Here is a 17,947-nt window from a genome sequence, read left to right as displayed (position 1 = left end):
ATACCGGATGTAGTCATCAAAATCGAAAATTTGCCAAATTCCCTTGGCAATGTACACTGTAACTTATCCAAGCTCGATCAGGCATGGAACTAATGAGAAGAAATAGCGATGTTAGTATATTTAAAGTAGAACATAAATTCTCTAAATTCTCTACTCTCAACAGCATATGGTTGCCATGTTAGCAGGACATCCAGCAGTAAAATTCAAACAATTTCAGTATATAATCTGAAATGAAGAAGATCAATATCTGATACTGAAGAATAGAAGGAACTATCGCAAACTTTTGTGACACTGAAGCCTGTATCTTGAAAGCAATCTTCAGCAGCATATTAAAAAACACATTTGAATGTATGGAAAGGTTTAAAAATTCAAAAATTATGCTTAAAGTGTTACAAATATTCAAAAGGAATAAAAAATAATTGGAAAATGGAAAATTAAGACATGCAAATACAGCTATCGCTCTACTGTCCACTAGTATTCCATCTCTGAGGAAGGAAGCATACCCTGCACAAACTAAAAGTGGACCCAAATGAATTTTCAAGCGTTCTCAAGCTGGGATCTTTTGGATCTGCACAAGCAAATACATATTTTTAAATCTCACATTTAAAAGAGTAACATAATTCATGAAGCCCCTCATGGAACCAGATTAATCAAACCACAATAGCACACCAGCAAAAAAGGTAGGAGTTGCCACCGGAACGCCGGTTGTATGAGCAATATAAAAAGGAGTGTATATGTGGTGTAGAGCGGTAGCGCCTCCTTAGGCCAGCACAAACTTCTTCACACTGGTCAACAGAACTGTAGTTAGTCTTAGATATTAAATTGGCAGTGTATAAATCTAAACTCAAAAGAGAATCATGAAATTTTAACCCAAATAATAATAACAGTAATCAATGACTACAAGGGAAGGATTCAGGCAGTGACTTCTACTCATTTTATATAAATTTCTTCAGTCCAGCTCAATATTTGTTGGACTACTCGCTATAATGTTTAACTTCCCTAGCTCTGGCTTTGCCTTGACTCATATTGTTCACAGTGCTAGTTAGTTAATGTTGCTCTCAATCTGTCCTCAGACAGCAGTTCTGCAATATTTTTAACCCTGTTTGATATTTTATTTCCTTTCCCTTCATCCTCCAGCTTTATGCCAATTCGATGATGACTAAATGGCACTAGCTTCTGTTATTCCCTGGGACAATTCATTTCTTTTGGGACGAGCACATATTCAATCAAGAGTTTCAGCAAAGTAATCACCTGGTTGTCACCACAATTACTAGATGTTTCTGCTCTGGCATACTCTAGTTAAGGAATTACAATCCTCCCCCTTTACTGTGATAACAGAAATGCTGTACAAATTGTGAGTAATTTGGTTCAGTGAACAAACACACCGCATCAAATCAGTTGCCCTTTACTTAGTCAGCATTATCTTGCTTAAATATTCTTGCTACCCATCTCCTAAAAGGATTTTCAAATATATAACACATTTTCAAGATTTCTTTCATATACTAGAAGCTCTGAAGTATGATGTATTAATGTGTTCAAAAGAGCAAAGGATTTTTTATTTTTTAGTTATTTAGAGCAATATTTCTGTATATGTGAGGTCTACACATGCTACACTTACCTTCCAACATATATTTGAGTTTGAACACTGATAAACAATAGTTCACAATAATTATTCTTATAACTCTAATATGTAAGACTGCTGGCATAGTTATAATTGAAGTAATCTGCATATTGAAGTTTGCAACCAGAAAGAAGGTAATTATCAAATTGCTTTACAAAAGACCAAGCTTTGACAAACCTCCTCACCGAAAGACCGGGTTCATGGTCATAGTTACAGTTTCAGAGTGCCCACGACAAAAAGGAACATGGCACCGACACCCATCCACCGTCCAAAAAGTTTGGGTGTTGCGTTTCCAGCGAATCCACCAATATCAGGTCCTGAAAGTGGTTGGCCACTGAGTCCCTGAACACAAAATAAACCATGTATTAGCATAGAAATTACCAATTCCACTGCAGCTAAAGTCACAACTGATTCCACTAGCATTTACAATGAACATGCAGCTCTATACTTTGCTAAGTTAGAAACTACAGAAGGTGCAATTATGGGGGAAAGAATAGACAAAAGCACAACTTATACAGAAACAAACACAATATATTTAGTGCTTAAACATGCTTCCTACAAACAGCAAAAAACATCCAAATTTACTTACCAATTGAAGTACCATGGAAATAGACAATGAAGGTGCTCCCAAGTTGAAAGATATCTCCCGTCCATGTTGCAGCATATCTCTGGCTACCAACAAATCCAGCTCTGGTGAGAACAAAAGGACGCTTATTTTATCAGCTAATTTCATGCCTTCATGTGTAGATCTTGCCATTAACATGCCTATATCCTAATATCAGCAACCAATATCAAGAAACCAAGTTTCGAAATACTGGGAATACAGAAAGTACAAACAAGTACAACCATCATAAAAAATAATTTCAGCAAAAACTTTTACAGGATTAAGTGGAGTTTCAAGTATAAATTGCTCAGCAAAAATTTTACAGCATGTAATATGAAAGCTACCAGACTAGGGCTGAGACTATACATTGTGATAGTGAGAATGATTCTGGCAACCTCCAAGTTCTTTATCTCCATTGTGAATGTTGCTCTCAGGCATTGTCTTCGTTACTGACTGAAAGAAGAATAATGAGACCACTATACAAATAATGAAAGCCCATCAAGCAGATGCAACTGTAAGAATTACCTTAAAAACGCTGGCTCATTCATCGTTCCATATACCATCGACCCCATTAGAAACAAAATCCTTAACCAGACTTGCCCACCAAGAACGAGTTTTTGATTGTGTAAAGTCAGGGAAGACACAAGGACCAGGCACTACCCCCCTAATATAACATGAGTAACTTTAACGCCCTCAACCTGGATTTAAGATTTATACCATTAATTAAGAAAATATACCAACAAGTGTCCCTCTGCCTTTTTAATCCAGACGTCACTTTTTGCTCCGCTATCATAGACAAAATAACCATCTCATGCTTAATTCCAGGTCAAGCATCCAGATTGCTTTGAAGCAATATGGTGGAGATCCTTTACCAAAGATTTCGGATCTGAGAAATGCTCCTGCAAGAAATCATTATAACACATTTCCGATGTCAAAATGATACTATATATTGTCTTTCGCCAAGAGTCCCTCTTTATTTCTTTTTATTCTTGCATAAACATCTTTCTAATAATAATTAAAAAAAAAAAAAACAACAACAACAATTATATATGGAGGTTTATCAATTCCAAAATGTATACCAATCAACAGAGTATTGCAGTTGTCATCCATACCTTGTCAAAAGTAAAACACCGAAAACCTCCTGTAGTCGTTCCATCCATATGACATCACATGGTATACCCTTCTCGCGAAACGTTTTGCTAACCTGCAAATACAAATTGGATTATAACGAGAACATGTTCAAAAACAAGCGTCTACAAAGCAAAGGGGTAAACAACTTTAAAAGTTGTTTTCTTCATAAATAACAACAATCAGAAAGAGAACCTCATTTAGAGACGCATTAGTCAATCTGGTCAATAAGAACAAAAAGATACCAACCTCAAGAACTCTCTTATCAGAATCATAACTCCAACGGCACTGGTGATAGCCTAAGGACCATTTTGGTGGCATAAATATGGTCCTAATGAGAAAGCCATCATTATACAGCATTAGTGCGTCAGATTAACAATTAAGAACCAATAAAGAAGATTCAAAGAGCTACCTAAACATTAATCTAATTGCCAAAAGGCAGCTATTCTAAACAAAATAAGCGCAACAACAAAAATTGAAGACCCTTTTGTCATGACCCATCACCACTTGCACCAGACCCATTGGAGTTACAAATAGTGTGCCTATAATTTACTCTTTAACAGTAAATTCAGGCACACTCAAGGACACAGGCCCATGTACAGATCAGGACTTATAAATAATAATATAGACAATGAATTTAAAAATGAGCAGAAGCACCCAAATCCAAACCATATCTACTTTCTTAGAGAATAAGCTTTTGAACATATGTATATGCAGTTATGCTTTCAGTAATTTGCACATACAGAACATCAAATCCTAAAACAATTATGAAATAGCTATACGTAAGTGTCTTGACCAGAACATCCTACTTTTTTACAGTAAGTCTCCACATGATTATCATTCAACTGGTATTAATACATACTATATCTATCCTCCAGTGTTCAACAAACCGAATTCAGTAGACAAGTGTCTCAGAAACAAAATTTTAAATGGAATTTGATTCTGTTTCCATATCATCTCATTCAATTTTTATAACAACAAAGATTAATAAGGAAATGAAAACAAAATCAGATCATTTTTTTCCATTACCACACATCAAGAATATGACAATCACAAAAGAGTTAAAGTGTTGCACATGTGCCAATAAATATGGAAGTCATCGTGGCATCCTAAAACATACGAAGAAATGGAGTTACCAGTTGCATGAGACAGGGAAACCAAAACAGCAGACGGAGAAGTAAACGGGCCAAATGTTATCACGGGATATGGGGATGGAGCAATGACTGTATATTAATTCTTTCCTCAGATCAATCTGCCAGCAAGAATGGTGGTGGACCATTAAAATGTATAATATTATAATCATAAAGTTTCAAAACATTAAACTTTTGTTGAAATACTGTTAGTCCCAAAGCTTAAGAAATTGGAAAGCACCCACAAAAAGTAACTAAGCTCTTGACATCTTGTCAACCAGGCTTTGATACTAGGATGGGGCATCATTGTTCCCAAAATTTAAGTTGAAATAACTGAATATAAACTAACATCTTCACAAGTGACATAAAAACCAATGGACACCACACCTCACTCGCCGGTTTGTCAGCAAGAATTCCCAATGCCTCTCCATTTGGAAGAACACAAGCACCCAGGGAGTGACTGGTACAAGGATGTAGTTCCAGGACCGTAACCCCATGCATCTGTATTCCATTAAAAATCTAAAGAAAGGAACCGTCAAAATTTAGAGAACAGAAATATGTTTCGGCATTGTATTAAAAAAATTTCTGAAAACAAAACTCACTCTCTTTCCTGTCCGTTCTAGCTGCCCACTGACTCCCCAGTTCCATAAAATGAGGTACAACAGGAAGCTAAACCAGAACCAAATTCATCCCATTACAAGGTAGAGTTAAACACATACAACTACCATAACTTATACATATCACAAAGCATTTTAGAAAGTAAAATGAGCTAAAAAAAATATATATAACTGGCCTCAAGTTTGACATCTGCTGTCCCATATGAGATTGATACTTTGGGGTATATAAAGGGGCCTTGTGAGTCATGATTGGCATGTCCCTATCCTTGTTTATTACAAAAGAAAGACTGGGATATGCTGCATCTCTGTCATCTGCAGAACTCAAATCGGAAAACTCCATCCTCCAAGATAGGTTGAAAAATCATATCCCCTGAAATTGCATCTGCGGTGATCACCTTCCTTTGTGATCGGCCATTTAGCTACCACTCTTCCACTGATACATTTCTTGTTTAGTTTCCACTTTCTGCATGTCGAAAATTAGCATTGGATTAAGTTGCATTTTTCTTTGTTTTAAGTCACATAATGTCAAATTAACTAAATTTTGAATATGCATGAATGCATGTGTCTTAATGATGTGCTTACTATTTTCTCCGTTAAACCATAAGAGTTCATATTTCTTTTCTATAATTGAACATCAGCAAACAATTCTACTTAATTGTCCTTCCAAATGATAAGTATCATGGTTAGATATATGTTTTGTCAGTAAAAATTTTGAAACCAACAGTTTAACCATAATAATTATATATATAGTTCAGCTATTTTATTGATATATTACACATTTTTTTTTTTAATAATATAAGTTTTTTATTATTGGCTGAACCTTTTGCCAAATTAGTAAATTGGATATAAGAAATATAAAAACGAAAAAAAAAATCGATAGCCATTTTCAAACATATCAAATTGCAAAATTGTTTTAAAAAAAAAAAAAAAAACCTTTAACAATAACAATTAGATATGTACTTGAAAGAGTTGATCTGCAATTTGGTCTTGAAGCTGTTGCATGAAAACTTGAACCGAGGTTCTAAAAATATAGCTTGATGGTACTTGATTTTGATTTGCATTATCAAGAAAATGAACCGCTCATCATCACATTGAAAAATAATGAATCAGCAATTAACATCGTTCAAAGAAATTTCATCAATGCATCTTTTGAGAACAAAAAGGGATAACAAGAAGTCAATAACAAAACAGAATCTAATACCAGAATATATTCACAAGAAAACCAGAAAAGGCCACAAGTTTAAAGATATTGATAAGTACTGCAATCCAGAATACTTCTAACTTCCAATAAGTATATTTAACATCAACAATATTTTGAGTAAAATTAACCAATAAAAAAATGTATACAATAAATTAAGCTAAGCTGAAAAAATGCCCATGCATTCCTCCATTCCAACTCCAAGTGCCAAATCCTACTAAATGATATTTAAAGAAACGTGAAAACCAGATTTAACAACACTCATCATCATCTGTTCTGCTCCTAACAGTATACAATAAACACACCTATCATGGAACTTCATGAGAAGCTCACAAGGCACAGAAAAGCAATAATTTTGCACAAAATCTGTAACCCACCTCAAGCCAGCAGAAGTCCAATAGTTGCTTTTACACTTCTTCAGAGATCTCAAATGGTACAAAGAACTTGAATCAAGAATATTGTCTATGTCCACGAAAAATTAGATCAACTTTAATCATTTAACTAATGCAAACTAAAAGGACATCTAAGCAAATAGTAAGCACAAGAGCCAATAAGTATGCACTCAGAGACGAAATTTGAGTATGAACTTCAACTCAAAATAGTGCCAACTAATATTATAACCAGAAATCGAAGTATGCATTCCAATCACCTTGTCAAAAGAATGCAATGGATAAATCGTAATTTTGCAGGGGCTTAGAGAGTCTGTTACCAGTCAATCCCATCCTTGAGTAGCTGAACTGCCACCATTTAATAAGTTATGTGTTACTATTAGGCAACATCATTGAAAAGGAAGTGCATCAGGCGATTAACAACCGAAATGAAACAACCTCCAAAGGGAATAATTGTCAAAAAGAACTTAGAGAATAACCCATAAAAAAAGTTTTTTTTCTTTCTTTCTTTCTTACACAAATATCTATCTTTGAACATGCTTAAAAACTCAAGTTTAATACTGAAGCCCTGCCAAACTTTACAATAATAAAAAAGCAAGGAACTATGGCTTTTCAGCAAGGTGATTGTTCAGTATTGTTTTCTGAATATCGTTTCTTATTTTTCAAAAAAAAAATGTTAAATAATCATCAATTTTTGAAGAAAAACTGAAAAGATCATTTGGTATTTTTAGTGTTTTTGAGGACTATTTTTCCCTTTAAAGTCAGATTGCTCACTACATATAGGAAAGATAAAGTTGCCCGAACAATGAAATTTGCTTAACAATATACAACGATTTTCAGTAACATTCAAACATTCTACAAATCAATCCTTAATGCTTGTAAAACATCGTTGTAGGTTATTAAACTACCATTGCATATCATTAAAACATCATATCAGTAAGTTACCATTCTAATACTATATCAGGACCTATTTTGCACTATTTCATTCTTTTTCAATGAGTATTATTACACATACAAAGTAAAATATAGAAAGTGATGTGGCATTGTCCATTGATCGACATCTCATTCATCCTCATTTAATTAGTTACTTTTGATCTTCATCCTCTCCCATTCATTTTGGGCTACGTCACTTTTTATGTGTAGTATTATTCTTTTCAAATATCCCACGAAACACATTTTCTCATTTCATAATTCTCTTTCCAAATAGACTTTCCAAACACTAAAAGTCTAGTAAAAAACCTACTCCTAAAATTATATCAAGATATGGGTGTAAAATAACTCAATAAATAACAACATTAAAAAAAAAAAAGAAGAAGAAGAAGAAAGAAGAAATAAGGCAGAAAATTGATCAACAAAGTTCTAAAACTTGGATTTTATTTCATATATTTTCATAATTATAACATAAAATCAATATATAAAAGCTGAAAATTGATCAACAAAAGTTGTTTCTAAAAATGTTAATAATGCGACACCAAGCAAATTCTAAGAGGCATATTATCAAACACCTAACTGATTACATAATTATAAGACTACAAACCAATCACATGAAAACCGATCACAATGAACAGAATCAAAATGAGAAATACTTCAAAATTTAAACAATTAGAAAGTAAAAAGATAATAATAATATTCTTTACTTACTTAAATGAGCCAAATTAGGAACTGTTAAATTGAGAAGTGAAGTGAAGAGCCACTGAGGCGAGACTGCCAGAGGAAACCAAGATCGGGTTTTTTTTGCATTCACTGTAAGTTCTTGCGTTTTTGTCATTTTCTAGTTGTAAACTACCTGTCGGTTTCTATCTGGGTACTTAAACGACGTGTCCCTTATTACAGAAAATTAAAACGCCATGTCATTTTTATTGGGAAATACGTTTTGTATGTTTTTAGACAAACAACATGTCGTTTTTCTGACTGCTAATTGGACGTCATTTTCTTTTTTAATAATAACAAACACTGTCATGTTTTAGATCTACTTTCTAGAAAGTGTTGATATTCCTTCATATAAAAAAAAAAAAAAATTTATTTTTTTATCAAAATATTTAAAAAGAGAGCACGACATCCAGGTTTTGTTTAAGGGTATTTTAGTCTAATACTATTTTTTAGAATGAAAATTTGTATATCTATTAGTTAAAAGGACGTTAATATAGTAAAAAATTATGTTGGAGATGGGTGGACCAAAGAATAATATTATATATGCAAAAAGTTTATATGAAATTTGAATATTTTTATATGTCACATCATTCACATCAATTAATATGTATTTATTAATTTGATATTGGATATTATTCATTCAAAATATTATATAGGTATTATTTTGTATAAAATTTTTTATAGATTATTTGTACTGTAAATTAGTTGTGGATCAAAATTTAGAGACTAAAATTAATTAAGTCATTCATATGTATTAATATTGTTGTGTCATAATTGTTAATAATTATTCATAAGGTTTGGCTAAACTATAGTCAAAGAATAGTTTTTAATTAAATATATATATATATATATATATATATATATATATATATATATATATATAGACACTGAAATTAAATAAGAATTTAAAGATACTAAACTATAGAAACATAAGAATAAACACAGTAAATCATGATTACATAAGGTGAGTGGGGTCAGTAGCCCCCCCCATCCAATGTAGGTCCGTGCATGGGTTAGATGTATCTCGCATTACCAACTTTGTTAAGAATACAACTGTAACAATTATTTACATCCATAATTTATTGAAGATTTTTACTGAAAAAAAGAAGAAGTAAAAATTTAAAAGAATTAACATTATTTTTGAAAATTTGAGAAATTATAATAATTATTAATATATATGAAAATTCTCGAATGCAAATGTGTTAAAGATTTTAATTAAAAAAGAATTTGCATTGCAAAATTAAGACATTGTAATTAATGACATATTCCTCCTCATTAATAATTGACAATTCTTACACAAATCCATGAGAAGTAAAAGAATGTGCAATATTTGAACCACCTGCAGTTTGGAAGTTGAAAGCTTAACTCAGCCAAGTTAAGTTGGTTAATTTTGTTTTCTTGGGAACCATATAATCTTTTTTCTTGGTCCCTGTTAGAACCCCTCTGTTATTCCCACCTGTAGAAAACACTGATGCACTACAATTTCTAGAATTCATAATCACTGCCACAACACACAAGCACACTCAACCAAAAATTATGAAATTGTTCAGTATTACTATTAATATTCAGAAAGTACCACTACAATCTCACAAGATTAACAAGTACAAGAAGAAGAATGAATAGTGAATGACAATAAGCAGATTCCCAAGAACAAATTAAGAAGTAAAAAATAGAAAGGACAATCAGCTGACTTCGAGGGCCAGTACCTCCCCAACCCAATTCCCCTCTACTTTTTCAATACCAAAAATATTCTCTGTCAACCTTTTTTACGCTCAACTCTCACTCTAACAGAATTATTCCAAATCCAATCCACGGATGCCACCTGTCCCATGCTTATTGAGTAGAAAAAGTGTCATTTTATCCTCTTTGCCCACTCTTTTTCCTTCTACTAAAAATGTGCACCAGCGAGGTCTCATCATTACCCTCCCCAAGGAGAGCCACCTTGTCCTCAAGGTGAAAGAAAGGAAATTGGTTGTCAATAGAGGTGAAATCCTCCTATGTGTTCTCATATGTGGGCAAGCCTTTCCATTTGATTAAGACTTCCAAAGTACCATTCAAAAGTTTTCGCGTGTGTAAAACCTCTTCGGGTTCGACTTGCAATACCAGATCTTCATCCAACGCTGTTGGAAAAGGTTGGGCAGTGGGCGGTGGATACTTTGTTTTCTTGAGTTGTGACACATGGAAAACATCATGGATGCATGCCGAAGGGGGTAGATCCAAACGATAGGCCACTGATCCAATCTTTTCTTTAACTTCAAAAGGGCCATAGAAGCGGGGGCTGAGTTTCTCATTATACCGACGAGCCAAAGAACGAAGGCGGTAGGGTTGCAACTTAAGGTAAACTGAATCTCCCACTTCCAGTTGAACTTCCCTTCTCTTTGCATTGGTATAGTGCTTCATTCGGGTCTGGGCCTTGAGGAGATTCTCTTGTAACTCAGCTAGGATGACATTGCGAGTTTGCAGTTGACAATTCACTTCATCGACAGGTGATCCATGATTTGAAAATTTAAGAAGAGTGGGAGGATCACGACCATAAAGTGCTTTAAAAGGGGTCATACCTGTGGAGCCATTGAATGTCGTATTAAACCAGAGCTCGGCCCAAGAGATCCATTTAGGCCATTGGCGAGGCTGACTACTCACAAAACAGTGAAGGTACGTTTCAACACATCGATTCACCACTTCCGATTGGCCATCTATTTGAGGGTGGTAGGTCGAGCTCATGCGAAGCTGCGTGCCCGAATGTTTAAACAATTCCTTCCCAAAAGTGACTGATGAAAATCCGTCGCGATCGGATACAATCGATTGGGGAAACCCATGTAGCCAGACAATCTCCTTGATGAAAAGGTTGGCAACATCTGTGGCCGTGTAAGGATGCTTAAGGGTCAAGAAGTGGTTGTCCTTAGTCAATCGGTCAACAACTACCAGGATGGCATCGACATTATTTGTTTTGGGAAGCCCGGTGATGAAGTCCATAGATATGTCTTCCCAAACCTGCTCAAGAATAGATAAAGGCTGCAATAAACGGGCGGGACTCAAGGCTTGGTACTTATTTTGTTGGCAAACTGCACAGGAGTCGACAAACTCCTTGATATCTCCTTTCATGCCCTCCCAATATACTACACTGCTGAGCCTTTTAAAAGTGCGAAAGAAACCCGAGTGGCCCCCAACAAGAGATGAGTGAAACTCATGTAGAAGTAGTGGAATGTGGGCCCCTTTCTTTGGGACAACTAGTCGGCCATTACACAAGAGATGGTGGCCAACTAATGTGAATGGTGGATGGCCATTGGGATCCAGCAACAACTTTTGAACAATCCCACACAATTTGTCACCTTGTTGAATAACATCCTCCAATTCTTCAATACCTGCAAAATAACTTACAGATAGTCCATTGAATTCCACCTGTTCACTTCTTCTAGATAATGCATCAGTTACCCGATTCTCTGCCCTTGGTTTATATTGGATGATAAAGTTCAACCCGATTAGTTTAGTAACCCATTTTTGTTGATCTTCACTCAGTAACCGCTGATCCGTTAGGAAATGGAGGCTCTTTTGGTCTGTCCTAATAATGAAGCGACATCCCAATAAGTAATGTCGCCACTTCTGAACTGCCATCACAATAGCTATTAATTCCTGTTCATAAACTAATTTAAGCTTCGACTGCGCTGATAATCCTTTGCTCAAAAAAGCTAACGGTCTACCCTCCTGCATCAGGTTAGCCCCTCACCCACTCCCTGAGGCGTCGGTCTCAATGATAAATTCCTTAGCAAAATTCAGCATGGCTAACACTGGAATCGATATCATTATACTCTTAAGCTCATCGAAGGCTTTTTGGGCTTTAGTGTTCCATTGAAATGCATCCTTCTTAAGTAAACTGGTGAGAGGAATGACTATTTTCCCGTAATCCTTGACGAACCTTCGGTAGTATCCGGTCAAACCTAGAAATCCGTGTAATGCCCTGATATCCTTGGGGACTGGCCACTGCAAAATACTGTCGATTTTTGAAGGATCAACCACCACCCCACCCGCCGAGATGACATGCCCCAAGTATTCTAATTCCCGCTGACCGAAGAAACACTTCTTCCTATTGGCAACCAAGTGGTGTTCTTCAAGTGTGCTACAGGTGATCTCTAAATGCCGGATATGATCCTCTTTTGTATGGCTGTAAACTAATATGTCATTAAAGAATACGAAAATGAACCGACGTAGAAAGGGCCAAAATATGTCATTCATCAAGGCTTGGAAAGTGGTTGGGGCATTAGTCAAACCAAAAGGCATGACTGAGAACTCATAATGGCCTTCGTGTGTCCTAAAAGCCGTTTTGTGGGTATCCTCATCCCAATGTTCTGAAACCCGGACCGGACCGGGCGGTCGAACCGGTCCGACCGGGTTTCGCTGAGATTTTCAGTTTAAAAAAAATAAAAACCCGGATTTTTAAATTAGACCGTTTTAAACCACGGTTGGACCGTTTTACTGTAGCAAACCGACGGTCCAACCGGTTTAACAAACAAATCCGGTCCACTATGTAAAATTTAAAAATGTGAAAAACATTTAAAAAGTTAAAGTCAAACAGTCAAACCCCAATTTTTTTAATCCATTTTCTATTTCTTTTGCAGATTAGCTGTCTGCCACTTTACTAAATTGAAATTTGCGTTTGCTTTTTGGTTTGCTTTTTCAGTTTTCTTTTTGGTTTTCATTTGCCATTCGCGATCTCCACTCTCCAGTCCCGTCCTCCTCCTCCATTCGCGATCTCGGATCTCCTTCAAAGCTTCAGCTTCAGCCTTCAAGTCTTCACTCTTCAAGTCTTCAACCTCTTCAATCATCGCGATCTCCTCCTCTTCAGGCTCCAGTCCAGTCCTCCTCTATTCGCGATCTCCTTCAATTTTCAGCTTCAGCCTTCAAGTCTTCAACCTCTTCAATCATCGCTCGTCTGCTACTCTGCTTCTTCCTTGCCGTGGCTGGTCTGCTACACTACAGTCGTGATATTACTTTGTAATGCCTTTAATGATGTTTGAAACTTTAGACTTTGAGGATTGAATTTGTAAACATTAAGTCATTAACTATCAAACTTGGATGGTTTTATTATTATTATTGTAGAGTTGGTTGGATGGGTTTTAGATTTTCGTTACATAAAAATCTGGATTTTTAATTTTTTTTTTTACTTTTTATCATGTTTTGCTGATGTCAGCGGTCCGACCAACCAGTCGGACCAGTCCAACCATGAAAACCGGAAACCGGGCCTCTGGCTGAGTCGACTCCCGATCCGGTTTTCAGAACATTGCCTCATCCTTTACTCGAATCTGATGGTAGCCTGACTTCAAATCTAGTTTAGAAAAAATTAAAGCTCCTTCGAATTCATCAAATAATTCGTCCACCACTGGAATGGGAAACTTATCCGGAACCATGATCTAATTAAGAGCCCTATAATCAACACAGAATCACCATCCGCCGTCTTTCTTTTTCACCAATAACACTGGGCTGGAAAAGGGACTAAGGCTGGGTTTAATGATTCCGGCAGCTAACATCTCACCCATCAGGTTTTCTATTTCATTTTTTTGGTAGCAGGGATAGCGGTAGGGTTTGATATCTGGGGGTTGGGAGTCGGGGTTAAGGTTAATGGAGTGATCTTGGGTTCTAGGCAGCGGTAATCCTGGAAGTGAAGAGAATACTAACTGATACCAGACCAGAACTGGTAAAATGCTACTGTCCTCTTCAACTTGTGATTCCCCTAGCTTTTGTAAATTATCAAACTCCACAAAATACCCATGTCCCTCGCGCTGGATTGTCCGAAGCATAGCTTTTAATGAAATCAAAGTCTTGCTTAGAGAAGGGTCACCCAAAATTTTCATGACTCTGTCTCCTAGCGTGAACTTCATCACCTGTGTTTTCTAATCCACTGTTGTCTCCCCCAAAGTTTCCAACCATGCCACACCAAAAACTACATCTGCACTATTCATCTCAAATGGAAAAAAATTCTATATAATCGGAGTTCCTTGGATGTCTAACTGTACCTCCCTACATTTTCCCTCACACCGCACTCGATATCCGTTACCCATTCATACCCCAAAGGTCTGCGTCTGCGTCATTGGTAATCCCAACTTCTCGGTCACACCCTTGCTAATAAAATTATGTCCACTGTCAATCAACACTATCACTTCAGCCCCTCTGATTTTACCCTTTACCTTCATAGTTTTTGGACCTGAGATTCCCACCACCAAACTAATCGAGAGCTCCGCATCATTTGGTAATTGCTCATCCACGGTTTCACTCAGATCTCCCCCAACATCATTTGTCTCATCCTAACTCTCGTCCTCCTCAATCAAAACGATGTGGAACTGCTTGTCCCCACACCGATGGCCTGGAAAAAATTTTGTGTCACACCGGAAACAAACCCCACGCGCCTTCTTCCTCTGGATCTCAAGTTCTGTTATCTGTTTGGAAAGAAAATCTTTCCTAAAAACTGAATTGCTCGGTGGGCGTTGGACGGAGCTGTTGCTGCCATGTTGACTATCGTTCGGAGTAACATGGCTGAGTTGTTCGTGCCATTGGCGGCCTGATTGTGCAGAAAAAATTTTGGTGTTGGATGGAGTTTGAATTTACGCTAACTGAAGGTACCAATGGGTTAGAGTTGTGTGAAAACTTTGACCCATTTTCCTACTGCCCAAAGTTTTTACTCGGTCCACCACTATAGGCCCAATTCATTCTATTAATTCCACTACCTACACCAGACCTTACACCCTTGTTTAACCCATGTTTTAGCTCTTCCAAGGCCCAATTTTTTTCTTCTATCTTCTGGGCCAATTCAATTAGCTGGATTATGGAAATGGGCTGGCCCAATCTGACTTCAACTTTTATTTCTGGTTTTAGCCCATTTAGAAAGCAGCCCATAACAAGTCTTCCTTCTCATCCCTCAATGGCGCAGACAGAGCTTCAAACTTGCGGCGGTAGTCCTCCACTGTCCCAGATTGCCGGATTCCCATCAACGCTTCATATGGACCACCATCTTGGGATCCTCCTAACCGATGAAGCAAAAAGAGTTTAAATGCTGGCCAAGACATGACTGGAGCGTGGATTTCCATCCATTGAAACCAATTTATCGCGTCTCCTTCCATACACACAGTCACCGTGTTCAGCCTCTCCTCCTCCGCCACATGATACACGTTGAAGTACCGCTTGATTCTAAAGAACCACCTATAAGGATCCTCTCCGACGAATACTGGCATCTTGATTTTCCGGCCAGCGTATTCTGGACGACGTCGGCCAGCTATTGCGTTTTCATCATTCGTATTTGTGTTAGGGTCCTCATTCTCCTCCTCCTTGTTGCCAGTAGTGTTCACCGGGGTTTCCGTCGAACCACCCCTTTCAGCTCTTCTAGCTTCTTCTTCATCCTTACTTCTAATCCAAGCTTGGATTTCCAGCAAACAATCTCTCATTGTTCCCATGTCTTTCTCCACAACATCTAATTTGTTTTCCATCCTTGTTCCAACCATTCCCCAATCGTCACGACGCTCTAATACCAACTTGTTAGAACCCCTCTGTTATTCCCACCTGCAGAAAACACTCATGCACTACAATTTCCAGAATTCATAATCACTGCCACAACACACAAGCACACTCAACCAAACATTTTAAAATTGTTCAATATTACTATTAATATTCAGAAAGTACCAATACAATCTCACAAGATTAACAAGTACAAGAAGAAGAATGAATAGTGAATGACAATAAGCAGATTCCCAAGAACAACTTAAGAAGTAAAAAATAGAAATGACAATCATTTGGCTTCGATGGCCAGTTCCTCCCCAACCCAATTCCCCTCTATTTTTTCAATACCAAAAATATTCTCTGTCAACCCTTTTTACGCCCAACTCTCACTCTAACAGAATTATTCCAAATCCAATCCACGGATGCCACCTATCCCATGCTTATTGAGTAGAAAAAGTGCCATTTTATCCTCTTTGTCCACTCTTTTTCCTTCTGCTGAAAACGTGCACCAGCGGGGTCTCATCAATCCCTTAAATTATCTGCAGTGAAACACAGGTAGTATATAAAAGGCCCATAACTTTTTTAAAAGCTTGAATCTTTTAATTTTAATGAATCTGGTGGTATATTTATACTTTACATAAAAAATGTTGATTGATTATTTAAATTCTAGGAAGCATTACTTTGTCGGTAAGTATGAGAAGTTTTAACATTCATTAAAGTTGCAAGATTAATAACTCACTGAAATTGTAACTGAGAGAAATTAATTAATGTTCTGCAACATAAATGGAGTCCATTCCAACTGGTATGCACAAAGTTTTTCAGGTTCAAATCCTAAAATGAGTAATGTAAATGCAATTCTATCTATTTATAATTTGTAAGAAAATTTTCTTAGACAATCTTTGCAAGTAAAATTTATGTGATTTGGTTGTGGTACAGGTCATACTTTTGTTCTAATCACATTTGAAACTTTGTATCATATAAAGATTTATTTCAAATCTGTTTTGAGGGTCTGATACATGATGTAAAGCTATGCCTTTACTTTGAGATTCCAAAAAGCCTTGAAACAAGAACATATATGTACAATTTGTGCTAAACTAGAGTTGAGAATTCCATTTATAAATTTGTGCCTTCTTAACTATCAAAATATCATTTAAAATAATCTTAATGTATAATGATCCATGTAGTGTTAATGAAATACATGTTTCTTGCCTGATATTATAGCCCTTTATAATATGTGTATGTTTGCAAGTTTTCTCCCATAAATATCTTTTTGAATTTAGCTCATTACTCTGTAATTGTCATTATAGCCTTTTGTATTTGGCGCGCTTTCTTCTTCTTGTTCCCTCGTTGTTTTAGGACAATTAATTGTTGTTATAGCCTTTTGTACATTGTTTTAAAAACTGGACTGGAGGGCAACCCGCTCTGATGGTCGGGTCACGGTTCAACCGGTCCAACCGGTTGGACCGCCGATTGAACCGATGGTTTGACAGGTTTAAAATCTAACAAAAACACCCTTGATAAATACCATCAGACCCTATAGGTTTGAAATCTAGCAAACACAACCCTGGCTAAATGCAAATCGGCGATCGATTGGGAGAGCAGTGGTGACACACCAGGGAGGGTAGATCGGATGATGGGGAGGGCGAATCGGCAGCTAACAAGTAGAGGCATCGCCAGAAAATGGTAGATCGGTGGTAGAAGTCAATGGTCACGATGACTTTTTTTGGTGAGATGACTGGATCTTCGTGAACGACGGCAAGGGAGCTTGGGAGAAGGTAGATCGGTGGCTGAGGAAGCCTGTCAATGCTGGAGAAGGCCGATCGACGTCGGGAAATGGAAGAAAAATCACGCGGCGAAGGTGGACGACGAAATGTCACGCGACAACTGAAGATGAAGCGTGACAGCGCCGGAGAAAGTCAGAACTCAGAAGGTGGTTTCCGGCAGTAAGGGAAGGTGTAAGGTCGCCGGAAAAGAGGAGGTCATTGCCGATTTGAATTTGGCCAGAGGGTATGTTTGCTAGATTTGAAACCTTCAGGAACTGATGGTTATAATCAGGGGTGTGTTTGTTATATTTTAAACTTTAAACAGTTAAAAAGAGTGACCTGACCCGGAGAAGGCCCCAGGTCCT

General features: G+C 36.8%; 1 long non-coding RNA gene and 1 pseudogene across 1 annotated transcript; both read right to left on the bottom strand.

The window, feature by feature from the left end:
• Positions 1 to 1,831: 1,831 nt before the first annotated feature.
• On the bottom strand, positions 1,832 to 4,573 carry LOC116125732 (annotated as a pseudogene).
• Positions 4,574 to 4,870: 297 nt separating this feature from the next.
• Positions 4,871 to 6,705, bottom strand: LOC116125739. The gene is made up of 3 exons (XR_004127378.1): positions 6,676 to 6,705; positions 5,086 to 5,563; positions 4,871 to 5,002 (listed from the first exon to the last, which is right to left on the bottom strand). It is a non-coding gene; the product is annotated as an uncharacterized LOC116125739 (long non-coding RNA).
• Between the last annotated feature and the right edge of the window lie 11,242 nt (positions 6,706 to 17,947).

This window comes from Pistacia vera, unplaced genomic scaffold (genome assembly GCF_008641045.1).
Source record: "Pistacia vera cultivar Batoury unplaced genomic scaffold, PisVer_v2 Contig170, whole genome shotgun sequence".
Lineage (NCBI taxonomy): Eukaryota > Viridiplantae > Streptophyta > Magnoliopsida > Sapindales > Anacardiaceae > Pistacia > Pistacia vera.
This window is presented reverse-complemented; position numbering and strand designations above follow the sequence as displayed.